At 43.9% G+C, this 17,779-nt stretch overlaps 1 protein-coding gene across 5 annotated transcripts in view; it reads right to left on the reverse strand.

Moving 5' to 3' along the window:
- NR2C2 (nuclear receptor subfamily 2 group C member 2) overlaps positions 1-9,685 on the reverse strand; it is a 97,958-nt gene extending 88,273 nt beyond the window's left edge. For 4 of the 5 annotated variants that reach the window (XR_014139726.1, XM_081801693.1, XM_081801703.1 and 1 more), the window contains exon 1: positions 9,382-9,685. The gene's annotated coding sequence lies outside the window, so the exon portion shown is untranslated. The remainder of the gene's footprint in view (positions 1-9,381) is intronic. The other variant, XM_081801711.1, reaches the window with a different exon arrangement.
- Between the last annotated feature and the right edge of the window lie 8,094 nt (positions 9,686-17,779).

Genomic DNA, 17,779 nt, shown 5'->3' on the forward strand with positions numbered 1-17,779 from the left:
CAAATATCTTCTCCCATTCTGTCGGTTGTCTTCTGGTTTTGTTGACTGTTTCTTTTGCTATGCAAAAGCTTTTTATCTTGATGAGGTCCCAATAGTTCATTTTTGCCCTTGCTTCCCTTGCCTCTGGCGATGTTTCTAGGAAGAAGTTGCTATGGCTGAGGTCAAAGAGGCAACCAGGGTTTTTTAGTCAAGAAGGGCTACAGACCCCACTGTAGTGAAAACTGGGCTCTGACTGTGAACACCCGAATCCCCAGGTCAGTCGCCAGGACAGATCAGCTATGCTTTCCACAGGGGCAGGTTTAGGAGCCAGTGTCTCAAATAACAATAAGCAAGTCCTGGGACAATGACTCTGTCTTCACTGACAGGAATGAGTGAGCTTGCCTTACCCTTCACAATAACTGATTCACATCATCCATATTTATGCAGTGCATGGCCCATGATATTTTCCCATTTAAACAAATATATCAGGTTTTTGAGGCTCTGACACTGAGCTGATCGGATATCATATTGCATGAGGTTACTGTGAAGGCTGAAGATTAGATCTTAAATATGTAAGTCAAGAGCCTAATACTGTGCCTGGCACATAGTAGACATGCAATACATGCTAGCTACTATTGGTATAAGGATATGGTGACACTTTTACTTTCTCAAAGAAATTTGAAAGCAAAAATTCAAACTGTATAATGTCTATTATTACTAGGAATAGGTCTCTTATTCTGACATAAGAACCACATGAAATGTGTGTGTATATAATATACACATACATATAAAATATGCTCACACAGCATTTGTAATTCATTGTTAAATTATTCACCTGTGCAAAATGAAAGGCTTGAATTAGGATAAATCTCACAAATATTTAAAAATAATATAACTTATTAGTAATACATAGTATATTTATTATATACATATTAATAAATAGTAATAATTATCTGCAAAATACTACTGGGTATAGAACTTCTTGATAGGTATGAGGTATCTAGTTTAAGTTTTATTATGCTGTGATTATCAGAAGTCTTTTTATACTCATGGGAAAATAAAAACTGAAGAATCTGGATTGCCTGAGAGAGAATTAAAAAATACATAGGTGAAGACTTGAAATCCTAAATCAAGACCTGAAATCAGGAAATGGAAATCAAGTGGCATATTGAGTATAATATAAATGTTCATCAACAGAAAACATGCTCACTGGAATGCCTCAAATTCAGATATGCATCCTTTTTTTTTTTTTTTTTTTTTTAAAGATTTATTTGAGAGCGAGAGAGTGAGTGCATGTGGGGAGGGAGGAGGGCAGAGGTAGAGGGAGAGAGAGTCTTACGCAGACTCCCACTGAGCAGGGAGCCCAACCCTGGCTGGATCTCATGACCCTGAGCCAAAACCAAGAGTCAGACACCTAACCACTGTGCCACCCAGAAGCCCCCAGATATATATATCCTTTTATCAGAAACCCTGACATTATTTAGACTTAAAGATTATTTAGCATCTAGGTCAGATGATTTCCTGCCCTCCATAGGAAACCTATTTCTTCATATGACAAGTCTGCACTATAAGAAAGCAATGGTATATGTGTGATGGGGAGGGGAGAGGAGGGGAGGGGAGGAGTGAATGAATAGTGGGGAAGAGAAGTGACTCTCATCTGCATGGAGTTCCTATTCTATGGGAGCAGCACTACAATTTTCTATATGAGAATGCCCCTAAAAAATAATTTACACTTGTGGGTGATTTCCTCCCTTACCAAGGGCTCAAGTGTAAAGGCTATATGCACTCTCTTTTGTTTCTATTACTCTGAACCACGGATAGAAGGATGGAAGGAAAGCAGGACAGATTTTCTGAGCATCTACTATGTGCCTTACATCAAACTTGGCATCATTTAATCCTTAACATACCTTCCAAGTATTATTAGCTCCACCAATACAGAAGAAACAGACTCAGAATTTTAATCAACTTGTTTCAAGTCATCCAGTTAGTAAGAGATGGACTTAAGATTCTAAGGCCTCTCTGCCTCTAAAATCACAACATTCCCTCTATACCATAGTGCCCTTCAAAATAGTTTCCCAGAAAACAGAAGAGGAGGGAATTTTAAAAAGTGACAGGAGACCAGCTAATCATCTAAGGGAACAAACTGCTTACATCAATAAGCTAGATCACTTAATAACTCATTTATACCACTAATTCCAAAATATGTGATTTATGTTCAGTATTATTCACAGAGATTTCTGACCTAGCTCCACTCAGATAGTAACATGACAGTTCTTTTGGAACTTGAACACACTTTTCCCTTAAAATTTTACCTATCTAATAATCACTTGATTAAAATAATGAGGATAATTTTACCATCTTTTCTTAAAGTAAAAATTTTTACTAAAGTACAATATGCAAATAAAAAGTGCACAATTCATAAATGAAACCACTCAGTGAATTTTCACTAAGTGAACACACATGTATACACCACTCAGATCAGAAAACATTACCAGCACCCCCAAAAGTTTCCCTTGTACCCCCTCATTGTCATTTAGTTCCCTTCTCTCTCCTGACTTCTTTTACCATGGATTAGTTTTGCTTGTTTTTGAGCTGTAATACATTTTTTGTGTCTGGCTTCTTTTGTTTATTATTTTTGTGAATAAACATCAACAGTTAATCCATTCTCATTGTTGTATAGTATTCCAATTTTGTGATAAACATCAACAATTAATCCATTCTCCATTGTTGTATAGTATTCCAATATATAGTATTCCAATATGCCATAATTTATGTATCCTTTCTATAGCTGATGAACATTCAGATTGTTTCTAGTCTGGAGCTCTTATAACTAGTGTTCCTATGAACATTCTTGTACATGCCTTTTGATGCAATGCTATCTTTTCTTCATTTGAAAATTTTCCTATTTTAAAAAATCGACTGTCTTCCTTCTTCAGAAAAGAAACGTATTATAAATTTAAAATTTCAAGAATCTGTATTGTATTAAATAAGCCACAAATCTACTTTTTTTTCTTAAGTAGGCTTCATGCCCAGCTTGGAGCCCAACATGGGGCTTGAACTCATGACCCTAAGATCAAGACCTGAGCTGAGACCAAGAGTTGGATGCTTAACTGATTGAGCTACCCAGGTACCCCAACAAATATATTCTAGTTACCGGTCTTTTCAGTCAAGGGTTGGCATGTACTTTGCAATATATGCTTTTAACCTTAGTGAAAGATGATTTTTCAGTAATTCCAGGCTATTCACTTAATCAACCTAGTAAAAAGATGCATTATTACAGAAGCAATGGAGCAGGGGGGGAGAGAAAAAGAATGAGGACAATACAAATGGCATTTCTGAAATGTTTCACAAATAATACAATAATTAGATTCAAGTTCAATAAATACTACTGGGGCAAATGCATCATGAAGCCTGCTGGCATTGTATGACTTCCCAAGAGCCGTCCAATCTTTGTTGTGTATCTTTCTCAGCCAAGACCTGCTTGCCACATAGAGGCAGGCAATTATTAGAGTTCTTGAGGTTGCATGTGTGAGCAGCCAGGTAAGAAACTGTAATTATTATTTTTCTCTTTTTTTTTTGCATAGCTTCTATCAATACATGAACAATAAAGGCAAATAAGGTAAAGTGCCTGTGTGGCTCAGTTGGCTGAGTGTGCAACTCTTGGTTTCGGCTCCGGTCATGATCTCAGGGTTTGAGGATGGAGCCCGTTGGGCTCTGCGTTCAGCACAGAGTCTGCTTATCCCTCTCTCTCTGCTCCTCCCCCTTCCCCTGGGTCGCTCATGTCTGTGCACACGCACAGTCTCTCTCTCTAAAATAAATAAAATCTTTAAAAAAAGAAAAAAATAATAGGGTGCTTGGGTGGCTCAGTCAGTTAAGCATCTGCCTTGGGCCCAGGTCATGATCCCAGGGTCCTGGGATCAAGTCCCACATCTGGCTCCCTGCTCAGAGGGGAGTCAGCTTCTCCCTCTCCCTCTGCCCCTCCCCCCACTGGTGCACACGCTCTCTCTCTTAAATAAAATCTTAAAAAAAAAAAAAAAAGGCAAGTAAGGTGGCTCCAGTAAAGCCATGAAGCCTTCAAATTTGAGTCTGCTCCCACAAGCCTCTCACTTCTCCCACTCACTTTAATTTTCTAGGCCCCAATATCTCTCGTACCTCCTACTACTAATCCAAACAGGAGAGAGTGATATCCTTGTTTATGCTTGGAATGAAACTTCTCTCTACAACAATTTTAACATTTCCAGGAATTAGAATCTTTGGGGTCACTGTCAATAGTTAAGAAATGAAAGGTTTAACCTATTAAGACTTCAGGTCTCTTATTATAGTGGAGGAGGTAATTTTTATTGTCTCTAAATATCACACTGTGCACCTGAGGTTGGCTTTCATCCTTACAGGCTACCTGGAGTCTAGGGGTGAATCAGAAAGGATAGTTGAGTGTCTGAGCTAGCCTACTCCTTTCCCATCTTAAACAATTCACCTCCCGTCCTTCTACTCTAAGATTCCCAGATGCCAGGGGCATGAATCTGCTCATACTGTCCTCCTAACATGCCCCATGCCAGTGCCTTGATATGGGCTTTCACCTTCTCTGTTCAGTCTCCCTCATCATCACTATAAGCTATGCTAGCTGAATCGTTGTTCCCAGGCAGTCCTGCCTTTTGACACAGAGCTCCAGCTGTTTAAAACTCTCTAGCACTCTGGGGCGCCTGGGTGGCTCAGTCGTTAAGCGTCTGCCTTCGGCTCAGGTCATGATCCCAGGGTCCTGGGATCGAGCCCCACATCGGGCTCCCTGCTCGGCGGGAAGCCTGCTTCTCCCTCTACCACTCCCCCTGCTTGTGTTCCCGCTCTCACTGTGTCTCTCTCTGTCAAATAAATAAATAAAAAATCTAAAAAAAAAAAAAAACTCTCTAGCACTCAGGGCACTGAAGAGCACATGGGAAGCAGGTGGCAGCAGTGTGATAGGTGACACAGGGAAGGAACGGCAGGATGGGAGGGATCTCAGCCTTTAGGCATGTCAGGCTGAAGGCAAGTCACACTCCAACAAATAAGGAAGAACATATTTTTTACAATGTGTGACAGGAGCACAAATGTGTCTATCAGGTTAAAGGTGGTAATCATACGTGGAGGGAAAAAGTCAACACTATTTGAGCTCCTCACAACCAGCAATGAAGTAAAAAGAGATGAACTAACTGGCTGGGGAGCTTTGCATCAGGTGTGAGGCTGGACTTGATAAGCTTTAAGATGGATTTCTTCACAGATTCTCCCTAAGTGGTATTGATTAACGGGGACCAGTATCTGCTTTAGGGGGTGCTTTGGGACTAAAGGAGCATTTGGCATATAGGTAAGAGAACTCAAAAGATAAAAATTCCAAATGAGAGCCCTCAATAGGTCACACTCAGACAGCTAGATACATGAAGCCAGTGGTTCAGTGCTATGACTGAGGGGGGTGCTACTCTACACAGGCCCACCTACCTTGTTCTCTAAGTCATTTGGACAACTGGCCCCTACTCCTGGCCCCTATGTTGGCTCACCCCTCCCTATATGACAAGTGGGGAATGTATAAGCCTCTAAGAGGCTACCCATTCAAGGTTGCAGACACAGATGCTGCACTGTCACTTGAATCTTTGGAAACAAATCTTAAAACTTTCCACAAGTCCTCATAAAGTAAGGTTATTACACAGGCTTTTTCTTCTTTCTATAAAGGCATGTTCCAACAAAACTTCAAGATCACCATAAATACAACTGTTGAAGGCAATAAATAAGTAATTTAATGATATAAAACAACATATAGCTTTTGCATTAAACTATCAGTTCTTTGCTTACCCTGAGTAATTAGTTCAAGGAATCAAAAGTGTTAAATTGAATAAGTGATACAAAAAATCCTTGAACAGGATAGAAAAGAAACATCCAAAAATAAAGAATTAAGTAAAAATGTTACAAAAATGTCCTATTTACCAGACTTTCCATAGAAGCTTGACACATCGCAAAAATCTGCTTTTAACCTTGGTAAAGCAATTAAAAGGTGATTTTCAGTAACTCCACTGCATGAATCAAATTATTGTTGGAAAGATAAATATTTGAAATTAACGGCTACAGAGACTTTCAACTCCCAACTCCCTGCAAACCCACCAAAGTCGTCTTTTCTGTTCTTTGATCCTCTGTGATAGAGAAACAAAGACCATCATTTTTAATTTCAAGAAAATCACATGGATGCTTTGTTTCTTCACTTAAAAGAAACGACATGATTATATTTGGGCTATTTATTAATGAGTTCCATATGAATTAAATTTAACTTATAATTCAATTAATTATTAAATTATCTATTTCTCTTTAAAAAACACAAATCAACATATAAGTGGGTAAAAAGAGATTAATCTGGGTTCTTTTATTCATATTTATGTCTCCAGGCAGAGCCACATCTGTGAGGGACCAATTCCTAAATTCATCCAAATACTTGAACAGACATTTTATTGCTGGCACTGCTATCTGAACTGCCAAGCAAGCCCACATAAAAAGGCACCATTAAAGAGCAGCAACTTACTTATCAGTGATATCATAAGTTATCAACAATTCATTCACTCAACAAATAGTACTAGACACTCTGCTAAGTGCTGGAAACATAATGGTGAATGAAATGATTCCTGCTCTCACAAAGCTTACAGTATGGTAAGGGGAAGAGATATCAATCAATCAATCATATAATGGAGTGTAATTAAAAAGTGAAATAAAGCTTACAAGGAAAAATAACACAATGTAAAGTAGAAGAATCTGATCTAGACAAACAGTGGGCATCCGAGAGGGCTTCCCTGAGGAAGTGATCAGCTTGAGCTGAGAGCTGCAGGACTAGAGTATGTGGGGGAAAGGGCAGGCATATGAGGATTTCAGGCCAAGGGAAGAGCACCTGAAAGGGCCTGGGGTAAAGGTAAGCCGCACCCTCAAAGAAGTCGAAGGCAGGCCACTGTGTTTAGAGCACAGGGAACTAGGGGTACAAGGATAGGAAAATGGTAAGTTTTTAGAAAGGTCTTAAAATAGGAAGCAGCCAAATGGCCTCTACTATAACTTGGGTTCTGGTGGGGCTTCAACAATATAATGCCTTTAAAGGAATTTTGTAAATTGTAAAGCACCCTTACTTTCGTAAGTACTATTTACTTCCACTCCTTTTTTTCTAAATAAACTTTCGGCCTGGATGCCAAGTGACAAGCCAAAAGTAGAAGAGCTAAAACTAGAACCCCAGTGTTCTAATCCAGTGTTTTGCCCCTATACCACACTGCCTAAAAATTTCACTGTTTATATCACTTAACTAGTCCAATGTCTTTACCAGACAACTACTGCTTCATAATGACAACTCCAATTATGAGTATGTCAGGCAATTTTCTAAGCTCTTTATTTACATTAACTTATTTAATCATCAATTCTAGAAAAAAGGCTCTATTATTGTCCAGATGAAAACACTGAGGCTCAAAAAAGTTAAAATTATTCAAAGTCGCACAGCTGGTAAATCTTGACATTGTTAACCACAACACTATTTAGCTGCTGCTTAAAACATTTTACGTGTGTATGTACGTATGGGGGGGTGGAGAACAGAACTCACCTGTATAAAACCACATTCACATAATTGAGGACACGGATCCGTGTATTGGTCACCTAGTGCCTAGGGTATTAGTGGGGCCTGGCAAATACTTTACCAACTAAAGATGGATATAAGGGACTAACAAAAGACTTGAATCTAGAAGTAAAGTGATTTTCTGATGCTTTCCCCCTCAGTCATGTATCCATCAGCAATTCATTTGATGGCTGTATTTTCCTTGTCTACTTTTTTATTGTTAAATTGAAGATTTGTTCTCCCCTGCCTTTGTCATACTTCATAGACTTTAGCCTGGAGGCAGAGTGGGATTATGGAAAAAGGACAATGAACTAGTTCCAACCACTTTCCAGCCACAACTGGCCTGTTCTCAGTCACTCCAGACACTTTCCCTCCTGGGCCTCGCTCTCCAGAACACTATTCCTTCCTTGGGTTCCTCCGTTCAAACATCACCACCTTTCCCGAACATCCAATCCAAATTAGTCTCCGCAGGCCTTCTTTAACACATCACTCAGTTTCATTTCATTTCTTTCATGAAACTGACCACTCTAATCATCTCTTTAATGTCTATTCACCCCAACTCCCAATCCTAGGAGGGCAGGGGCTTTGTCTAGGTGGTTCTCTGGATGAATCCTCCAGTGCCCTAAACTAGGCAAATATCCATTTAATCAACGAATGAGAATTACTTCAGATTTACCTCTGTTCTATAAAGCCCTCAATACCCTTAAGCTTTCCACTCCTGGTGGCTCTACACCCCATTTTCAACAGGAACACCATCTCTACATTACTTTGAGGTTCACAAAGTAGCCTGGACTCCATTTTCTGAGCAGAGCCCCTAAAACGATCTCTCCCCATTTTACAGTTTAGGAAATTGAGCCTCGGAAGGGATTCGCCCGCAGCCATGCCGAAAACACGGGCAGGAGCCCCGACGGGTGTCCAGGTTCCGAAAAGCCCTTCCCACGAGCCAGCGCCGTGGATTCAAGGTGCTTCATCACCTTTATTACTATTGTTCTACCGCACTCATTCAGGACGCATTCCAGGCAGAGGGAAACCACCCGGGCCCTCGCGGCGTCCCCGAGCGCCCCCAGACTCTTAACCCAGGCCGCGCCCCCGCGCGCCCCGCCCCCGGCCCCGCCCCCACCGCCCCGGCCTCACGCCGCACCGCGGCCTCTGCTCCCGCCCTGCCTGGGCTCCCGCGCCCCGCGGGGGCCGCCCCCTCCCGCCCGAGCCAATCAACAGAGCCTTGGGGGGCGGAGTCAGAGGACCCAGCCCTCCTATCGCAGCATCAATTGGTCGGGACAGCTGTCGTTCACGAAGTCGCGCCCCGCACCCGCCTCCCTCCTTTTTCTCCACCCTCCCTTCAGAAAAAACGGCGGTTGGGCCGCGGCGGTCTCCAACGGCGGGCGGGAAGCGGAGGGGCGAGGAGCCGGGGAACTAGGGAAGGAGGGACTGCAGGGAGGAGGAGGATGAAAGGGAGGAGGAGGGGAGCCTGGCCCAACCGGAGCCATCTCCATCGAGAACAAAATGGCGGCGCTGGCGGAGGGCCAACTGTGAGGCGGGGCCGCGGCCATTCCCCCTCCGCCCCCACCCTCGCGCCGGCCGGGCCGGTCAGGGGGAGCCCGCTCTCTTCGCCCGGCCGCGGGCGGGGAGGGGAGGGAAGCGGCCCGGCCCACTATGCAAAGCGTCCGGCGGCGCCGCCGCCGCCGCCCCGTGGCAAAGGTAAAAGGGTCGGGTTCAGCCGCCGTCGCGGCGGCTCCATGTCCGCGCGCCAGGCCCGCCCCCTCCGCCGCCGGCCCGAGCCCGCCCCGGCCCCTTTTCAATTTTACCTCAGGATTTGGCGCCAAAGCAGCCTCGAAGCAGGTCCCGTGTCTGCGGCGGGCGGCCCCCGACGCGGAGGGCAGGGCGCGGGGAGGCCGGCCTCCCGGCGTTGGCGGATGGCGGGAGCCCCGGGGCCGTGGACTCGCGGGGCAGCAGGCGAGAGACGAGACGCCGAGGTGGGAGCGGGGGCGGCGGGGGCGGGCCCGGGGGCGCCGCCGGGGTCGCGGGGAAGGGGGGGTTTGTTATTGTTTTTGTCAGTGAAAGGTCAGAGTTCGTGACCCCGGTGCCGCCGCCGCCGCCGCCCGCGCGCTGGTAGGAGGAGGGCGAATGTTCTTCTTCCTCTTCCCAGCGCCAGCCTCGCCGCGGCCGCGGGGGGCGGGCGAGCACGCGATTGGCTGAGGCGCGCGCGCGCACCGGAACGCCGCGGCCGGCGCTGGTCCATCCGGCCCCTCGGCGGCCCGCGGGCCCGGCGGCGAGCGGGCGGGAGTTGGTGTCGGCCCTGCTGGCCGGGGAGCCTCCGCCCCGGACTGGGTTGGCACAGCCGCTAGGCGAAAATGAAATTTCAGTGGCGCGGACGCCTCTGTTTTCAGGGCAGAGGGCCGATTGGTCGTCTTGAAAACCTGGGAACGCGGCGCACCGTTATTCGGATGCAAGCCCGCGCCACCTGGGGGACCGCGAGCTCCTCAAGGCTAGGTGGTTTCTGTGTTCTCCCTGTGATATCCTCCATCCCGGCCTCCCGCTGAGCTGAAGCCTCTGTTGATTGAAGAAGCAGTCTCCCAGCAGAGAGCCTGTAGGTTAAGTGGGTGGTTTATTGGTGGGTATTGAATTGTTTGTGCCCTACTCTTTACGGATGGTTTTTATTTAGGTTTTAAAGGTCGCCAGCTTCTGGCAGTATTAGGTAAAGTATTGAAACCGTCCCAAACCTGTTATTTATGGTCTTTTAGTGAACACATGACCCAAATCTTACGTCCTTTCCACTCTCCCCGCTCTTTGGAACTAGTGAAGTGATACATAGATGTGTGTACACCAACTGCAAAATTGCTTCTCTTGGTCTTAAGAATTTTGGGTTGTAGGTTTTCTTTAGATATTTCTCTTTTTAAGTCGTGGTTTTGACTTGCTTTGGGAGGTGTGTACCACTTATTTTTCCTAGATGCCCTGAAATGTTTTGGTTAGACTCTCCTTGATCGTCATGCTTTGTAGGAGGAAGATTCCTTGCTAATTGATTTTTTTTCTTGCATTTTTCTTGTTTGTTATGAATAAATACTGATCCCAAGATGGATGGATTAACCTTTTTTCTTAAACATTTGTGCTTTGATCAGGCTGACCCCAACTTTGAATATTTTGTCCTAAATCTTCTATTTCTATTTGATAGGAAATGCTTTAAATACACCATTTTTTTCTTTTCCCATGTTCTCACCTCGAAAAGAAGTAAGTGGGGAAAAGAGTTAAATTTGTAATGTCCTGCCTGAAGCTGGAAGGGGCCTCAAGAAATGATATGGCCCAGTCCTCTTCTGGCAGGAAGATCTTACAGGAGAGGTGGGTGAGAACCAGAAAGGTCAAGTGATGTGCCTGTGGTTACACAGTAATTTGATGGTAAATCCTTGTAAACATGGACTGTTTTTACAATTGTATTCTTTTTCAAAAATTAGTTTTTTAACGTTAAATAATGCTTCCAGATACAGTGTAAAAATTCATACATCAGTGAGTTTTGGGTTTTTCTTTTTTTGCAAACACATTACAATTGCACTAATTTTCAAGTAAATACTAAACAGTCATTAATGTTTCTATGATGGCCTGTCATTAGCACTGCGAACAAGGCACAGTTATTTCATTTTACTGAGGTATAGGAACTGAGGCCTGGGTAAAGTAAGCAATCTGCCAAATGTTACAGATGCAATAAGGGAAGCCAGAGCTGTGATCTAGTCCTTTTGACCTTAAGGTTTATGCTGAGCTGTGATCTAGTCCTTTTGACCTTAAGGTTTATGCTGTAAAACCATGCTGTATCAGTGGCCAGATGTTCACTTTAAGGTTAGTTGTTTAATATTAAAAGTAGTGTAGAGAGGTGCCTGGGTGGCTCAGACGGTTAAGTGGCCGCCTTCGGCTCAGGTCATGATCCCAGGGTCCTGGGATGGAACCCTTCCTCTGTCTCCCTGCTCAGCAGGGAGTCTGCTTTCCCTCTCCCTCTGTCCTTCCCCTGCTCATTCTCTCTCGCTCTCTCTCAAAATTTTTTTTAAAAAAGTAGTGTAGAAAGGGTTCATAATCTTGGGCAGCTTTTCTTCCCTGGAAAACAGATGCACACGTACAGAGACAGATTGCAAACAATATCAGCAGGTAACAGGCCTCTGCAAGCTGAAATCAGTGCTGCCATAGTGCCATTTTTTTTCTCCATTGTGTTTTTGCTAGAAGTTTTAAAAAAAAATATATATATATATATGTTTATTTTTAGAGAGTGCACATGTGAGGTGGGGGGTGACAGAGAGAATCTTAAGCAGGCTCCACTCTCAGTGTGGAGCCCATCTCGGGGCTCGGTCCCATGACCCTGAGATCATGACCTGAGCCGAAATCAAGAGTCAGATGCTTAATAGACTAAGCCACGCAGGCACGACTCGCTAGAAGTCTTTTTAGTGAGAGTGTTTTAGCAGCTTTAATCACAAAAAAAATTCAAGTTGTATCATACTAGCTATACTTTTTTTTTGACTATTGATAAGTATCCACATTTGTATCAACAGTGCTTTTAACATTGTTTTATCTGCCTTTAAATATTAAAGGATTCTTGACTGAGGGGTGTAGTAAAGAACTGCCAGGCCCCAGTGGTTGTGAAGCATTAAGCTTTGGGTGGGCCTGGCATCAGCACTTCTGAGCATCACAGAGAATTCTGATGTACACTACCGGCCTGAACCACTGAGCTGATTCCAAAAATGCGTGGCAAAAGAAAAACAAGACAAAACTTTTCATTTTTTGAAATGCAGTTGTTGGCTTTTTCAAACTGACTACTGAAGATTATTCATTCACAGGGACAGGGGCTTGACAGGATTGATGATACCCAGCTGTTGTGTGTGCATCTTCTTGGCACCTACCCAGACTGTGAGCTCTGTATCGAAATGTGCCTTGTCCTATCTCAGCCCTTACCACAGTACCTAGTAAAGATGGGTATTTACTAAATCAGTGCTTTTCCCAGCAACAGTATATGGTGAACAATATTCATATTATCATCCCACTTTTTTTTTTTTTTTAAGATTTTATTTATTTATTTGACAGAGACACAGCGAGAGAGGGAACACAAGCAGGGGGAGTGGGAGAGGGAGAAGCAGGCTTCCCGCCGAGCAGGGAGCCCGATGCGGGGCTCGATCCCAGGACCCCGGGACCATGACCCGAGCCGAAGGCAGACGCTCAACGACTGAGCCACCCAGGCGCCCCAGGACAGCTGTTCTTTTTTTTTTTTTAAAGATTTTATTTATTTGACAGAGAGAGACACAGCGAGAGAGGGAACACAAGCAGGGGGAGTGGGAGAGGGAGAAGCAGGTTCCCCTCTGAGCAGGGAGCCCGATGTGGGGCTCGATCCCAGGACCCCGGGATCATGACCTGAGCCGAAGGCAGACGCTTAACGACTGAGCCACCCAGGCGCCCCCATCATCCCACTTTTAAGATGAACTCAGTGAAAACAAAGTTTGGTGACTTCCTTGAGCTGGGATGTGAGCCTGGGGCTGTTCGCTCCTTGCATAGTGCTCTGTGGATGAGACCCAGGTGTTCCTTTCTCTTCCCTCTCTGTTCTCTGGGCAGGTATTTTTTTCACAACACTTAACTAGTGTGTTCTTCACTCAGTCATTAAGTAACTTGTCTGTGAGCTCCTTGAGAGCAGGAACAATATCATGCAGTTTCATTTTGTACATAGGACAGAGTAAACATGTTTTTTGCCATCCAGGGTTATTTAAATAATAAATGTCAATGAAAACCAAATTTTGGTTAAATAATAGTTGTATATGTGCTAAAATTTTCAAGTTGTTATTAAGCAAAGTTGGTTTTTTAACTTGTAAAGATACTGCTTTTTTGGTAGCAGAAATGATGGTTTTCCTTATTTTTGTAGACTGTGGGAAGGCTTAATAATTACCTTAAGTATTTATATCTTTGTATCAGCTTTTCTGTAATAGCTTATGCTTTATTGCTATGTATAGTAATTTATGAAACTTACGTTTATATCATTTATATAATTATGACATGTTTATAAAATAAACTGTTAAACCTGATATAATTCTTTTTAGCCTTATTTTTTAAGAATGTGGAATCTAAACAGATGTAATCAGTAAGTACCAGATTGCCTGTTCCTTATACTTACATTATCCTGTTAAATCTTCACAATAACTTTGTGAAGTGGATGGTATTATCTTGTTTTTATACCTGAAGAGGCTGAGGCCTTAAACAGGGGAGCATGACTTCTCCAAAGTCACATGGTTGGCAGGTGGTGGAACATTTATTCATAGTTATTTCTGCTTATTTCTCTTCTGTCCTTGAGAACTTTGAAAAGAAAACCGTCTTCCCACCTCCATGATTCTGTCAGAGTCAAGCTCTGTCAGAGTAGAAGGCTATTTGGAGAGGTCTCAGATTCTGTATACTTGGCCCTTGCTTTTCCCAGGAAGAGAAAAGAGACTGAGCCTGTGGTAGACTGGTGGGAATGGAACGCAGGGACACTGTGAGAGTGAGTTCCTGAGTCCCCTCCAGAATGGCTTTTGTTGGGAATTTCTGACCTGAGGCTTCCTGGGCCTTGAAAATGTTATTATTTCAAAGTTGTATTTGGCTCAGGTATCTTGGAACATGTGGAAAATTAGATTATCTTCTCAGAAAAATGTGCCTGCCCTTGGTCCCTTGTTTTAGAATGCAGCTTGTCTAATTAGGAAGTCTCAATCTTGAGGTTGGGAGTTCTTCAGTAGCCCAGCGCTACCACAAGAGTTAATCACCGGGGCCTATTGGCCTTTTACTCTCAAAGTCTGAATAGTGGCACTGCTTGAGTTTCTTAAAGAAGAGATTATTTCAGCCCCACAGCCTATTCACTACAGGCCAGGAAATGTACCTCAAAGCCAAAAGACTCTTGGAAAAGTCTTCCCCTTCAGTGCTTTGCTTTGGATCCTGTGCTTCACCTTGGGGAGAAGCTAGGATGCTGCCCTGAGGCTTCTGGCCTTGGGGACGCTCTGGGTACATTGTCCGGACTGGGTCTACACAGAGATCCTCTTGGTTCTGTCCTCACGGTTGGCCCCTCCTCCACTGTTCTCTAGTTTAGGTCTCTCTGGCCTGCTGTCATGGTTTCCTAACCTTCCAAACCAGTCTGCCAGCTGCCCCCTCCCCACCCACCGCCCTCCCCTTTTCCCTCCCACTGCCTGAGTGTTCTGCCAACAGCCAGTTCTAGCTCTCTTCTACCAATAAAGTTCTTTAATGGCTCTGCATTGCTCAGGGCTGAAGTGAAAACTCAGATGCCTAAAGCGAGGACAGTAGGGGTCGGGTCTTGCAAGTGTTCTAAAGGAGGTCAGTAAGCTGAGATAAACACTATTAGTATGTTAAAAGGTCATAGTGACACCTGGGGAGCTCACTAGACTTAAAGGGGCAGCCCCTCATCAGCATCTGGAATGCAGCCAGAAATGGATTTTTCAAGAGAAGCCAGAAATCCAGATTTGTAAATGAAATCTCTTGGTTTTGAAATGTTGGCAGTTTACAAGTGGTTTTTTAACTATGCAGGCCAAGCATCATCTCTTAAACATGGTTGTGGGTCTCAGAACTAGTTTGGGACCTTTGACCAATCAGATAAAATCTAAACTGAGCTAGGGCCACTGAAAGTCCTTTACAGTGGGTCTTTTCAGCCCCTTTCAGATTAGAGCATCATTCAATGGTAGTATTACAGTAAAAACACTTGAACTCAGAATTTTGATTCCTTCTATTGAACATACATTTTAATCTGTCATGGAAAGGGAACTTCGCAGGCAGGAGACGGGAGCCCTTGTCTCCAGGTTGTACGCAGTGTATGTGTGCCTGTGCGTGCATGCGTTGGTCGGTGGAGGCACGTTCCTCTTGTAGTTCTCATTTTTCCAGAGCATAAATTTACTGTTTCCTGCCAGGGTGGGAAAGGGCAGTCACTTATCTCTATAGAGTGGGGTCAGGGGATCTGAGGGTCTCATGAATACTTACAGCAACTCTCAACTGATCCTCTTGTTAGTCCCACTCTAGCCTTCTCAGACATCTGTGCCTCCAAATCGCCAAGCCTCCTGAGAGCAAGGACTGGTCCTTGTGTCTCACTGGAATCCTTCCCTGCAGTCACTTCGGTATTAGTTTGCTAAGTCAGCTGCCACTGTCCAGGTATCCTCTAAAAATGAATTGACCATTTTGATACCCTGTGCCTTTTCTTGCATTTTCTTTGTCCTTTAGGTTATATCTTTTTATTCATTTACTGTCCTTTTAGTAGGTTTTGGAAAGGAGCCACGAAATGCATGCTTCCTGGTTATCACTGTGAAACTAATTACACCCAAACTCAGTGGCTTAAAAAACACTTTTTAAAATTATCATCTTGCAGTTCTAGGGGGCTCAGATAGGAGGTTCTCTCTGGAGGTCTCTTGTGGTTGCAGTTAGAAAGTGGCTGGAGCTAGTCATCTGAAAGGCTTCCTAGTCTGTCTAGTGACTGATGCTGGTTGGCAGTGTGAATCCTGACATGTGACCTCTCCATGTGGCCTGGGCTTCCTCATAGCATGCTGCACACATTCGAGGAGGACACAAGAGAACAAAGTGGCATTTTATATAAGTCACTTCCTTTGCTACTCCTTGAGCCATCACACAGGTCTGTCCAGGTTCAGGGGAGGAGATGCGTACTCCATCACTTGATGGGAAGAGTAAGTCAAATTGTCAGGAGAATATGCAGGAGGGCATCTGTTGTGGCAGCCATCTCTGACAGAATAGACTCCATCTCACATGTATTCAATTTGTCTTCTTTAAATGGAAGACCAGAGTGGTCTTTCTAAAACAGATGTTTTGTCCCCTATTTTAAAGCATCTGAAGGACCCCCCCCATCTCGTTGCCCTACATCCCCTAGAAACTATAGGTAAGTGCAGGGGACCTGAATGACCTGGCCACAAACAGTCCTTCTTTGTCTCATCTGTTTTTGTGACTTCTTCCCTCCACTTTGATGATTCCGAGCTACCCCATTTCCTGAATATGCCACATGGTATCCTACTCATTCTCAACACCTTAACTCCTGCTCTCTGCCTCCAATGGCCTCTCCAACCCCTTTTCTGTATAAGGCAAGCCCTCCTCAGATGACAAGTCACACCCCCACCCGGCGATTTCCTAATCTGCCTCAGGCACAATTCATTCACTGTTACCATTCTCCCACAGCCCTTTCTCAACCTCTACCATAGAGTGTTTGTACCTGACTTCTCAGGGGGTGAGCTCCTGGAAGTAAGTAACGATGTCTCTAGTGCTCAGTACTGTGCCAACTCGGCTGTCACTGTTAAAATAGCACCTGAGTATTGCAGTGTTCCAAAGTCCCTTAGCATTCTCCTAGGCTAACGTGCGCAACATTCGGCCCTTCCTCTTCTTCCAGCAGTCAACTGAACATTTCTAGCACCAGCAACACAACCCTGATCATATTAACTTTTCTTTCCAGCTAATTAATCCTAGAAGGAAAGATCATGTATTCTCGAGGCTCCAGGTTTGTTGAACAAATTTGATTTGTTCATAGATGTTTCGGTTATGACTTAGGTAGTCATCATTTCTGTGTGTTAGGAAAGTCAATATTTATCAGTCAATTGTGTATCAGAGTTTCAATCAGCAGAGTCAGTTTTCAGAATAACTGAAAGTCATCTTTCAGCTTAGGATGATGGCGGTGATAGGGTACAAAGTACCCTGGATGTCTTGGCATGTTCCAGATTTGCCATTAATGGATTGTGGGGCTTTAGAGGAGATCCAACTCCTGAGTCTGTTGGCTCCTAGGTCAGTTGAGGCCCCCCCACCTACGGGGGTGGGCTGGGGAGGGGAATGTGGAAGGAAGAACATGGAAGCACTCTTCCAAGTGGTAAACACGCGTCCATGAAGGCTGCTGAACCTCAAAGCTCAAAACTCTTGACCAAAGCCCTGAACTAAACACCTAAATTATGTAGACAAGAAACTTTGAATGTTTAATGCACTTTGTTAATTTAAAATTTTGAGATACGGTATTTAGCAAATGTTGTATTTATTGTGATTTTTATCCCCAAAGAGAGAACTTGTCAAGGAATACTATGTTGCATCCTCTCTTAGAAGTTTTATCCCTATAGCTTTCTTAAACAAAGAAGAAAAATAACTGTTCCCTTAAAAATTTTCACAAAAAAAGCTTAATAATGTCAAGGGACATATCTTGGAAAAAGGAAAGCTTTCTAAGAAATGTTATTTAAA

This window comes from Leptonychotes weddellii, chromosome 1 (assembly GCF_054177405.1).
Source record: "Leptonychotes weddellii isolate Sample4059 chromosome 1, ASM5417740v2, whole genome shotgun sequence".
Lineage (NCBI taxonomy): Eukaryota > Metazoa > Chordata > Mammalia > Carnivora > Phocidae > Leptonychotes > Leptonychotes weddellii.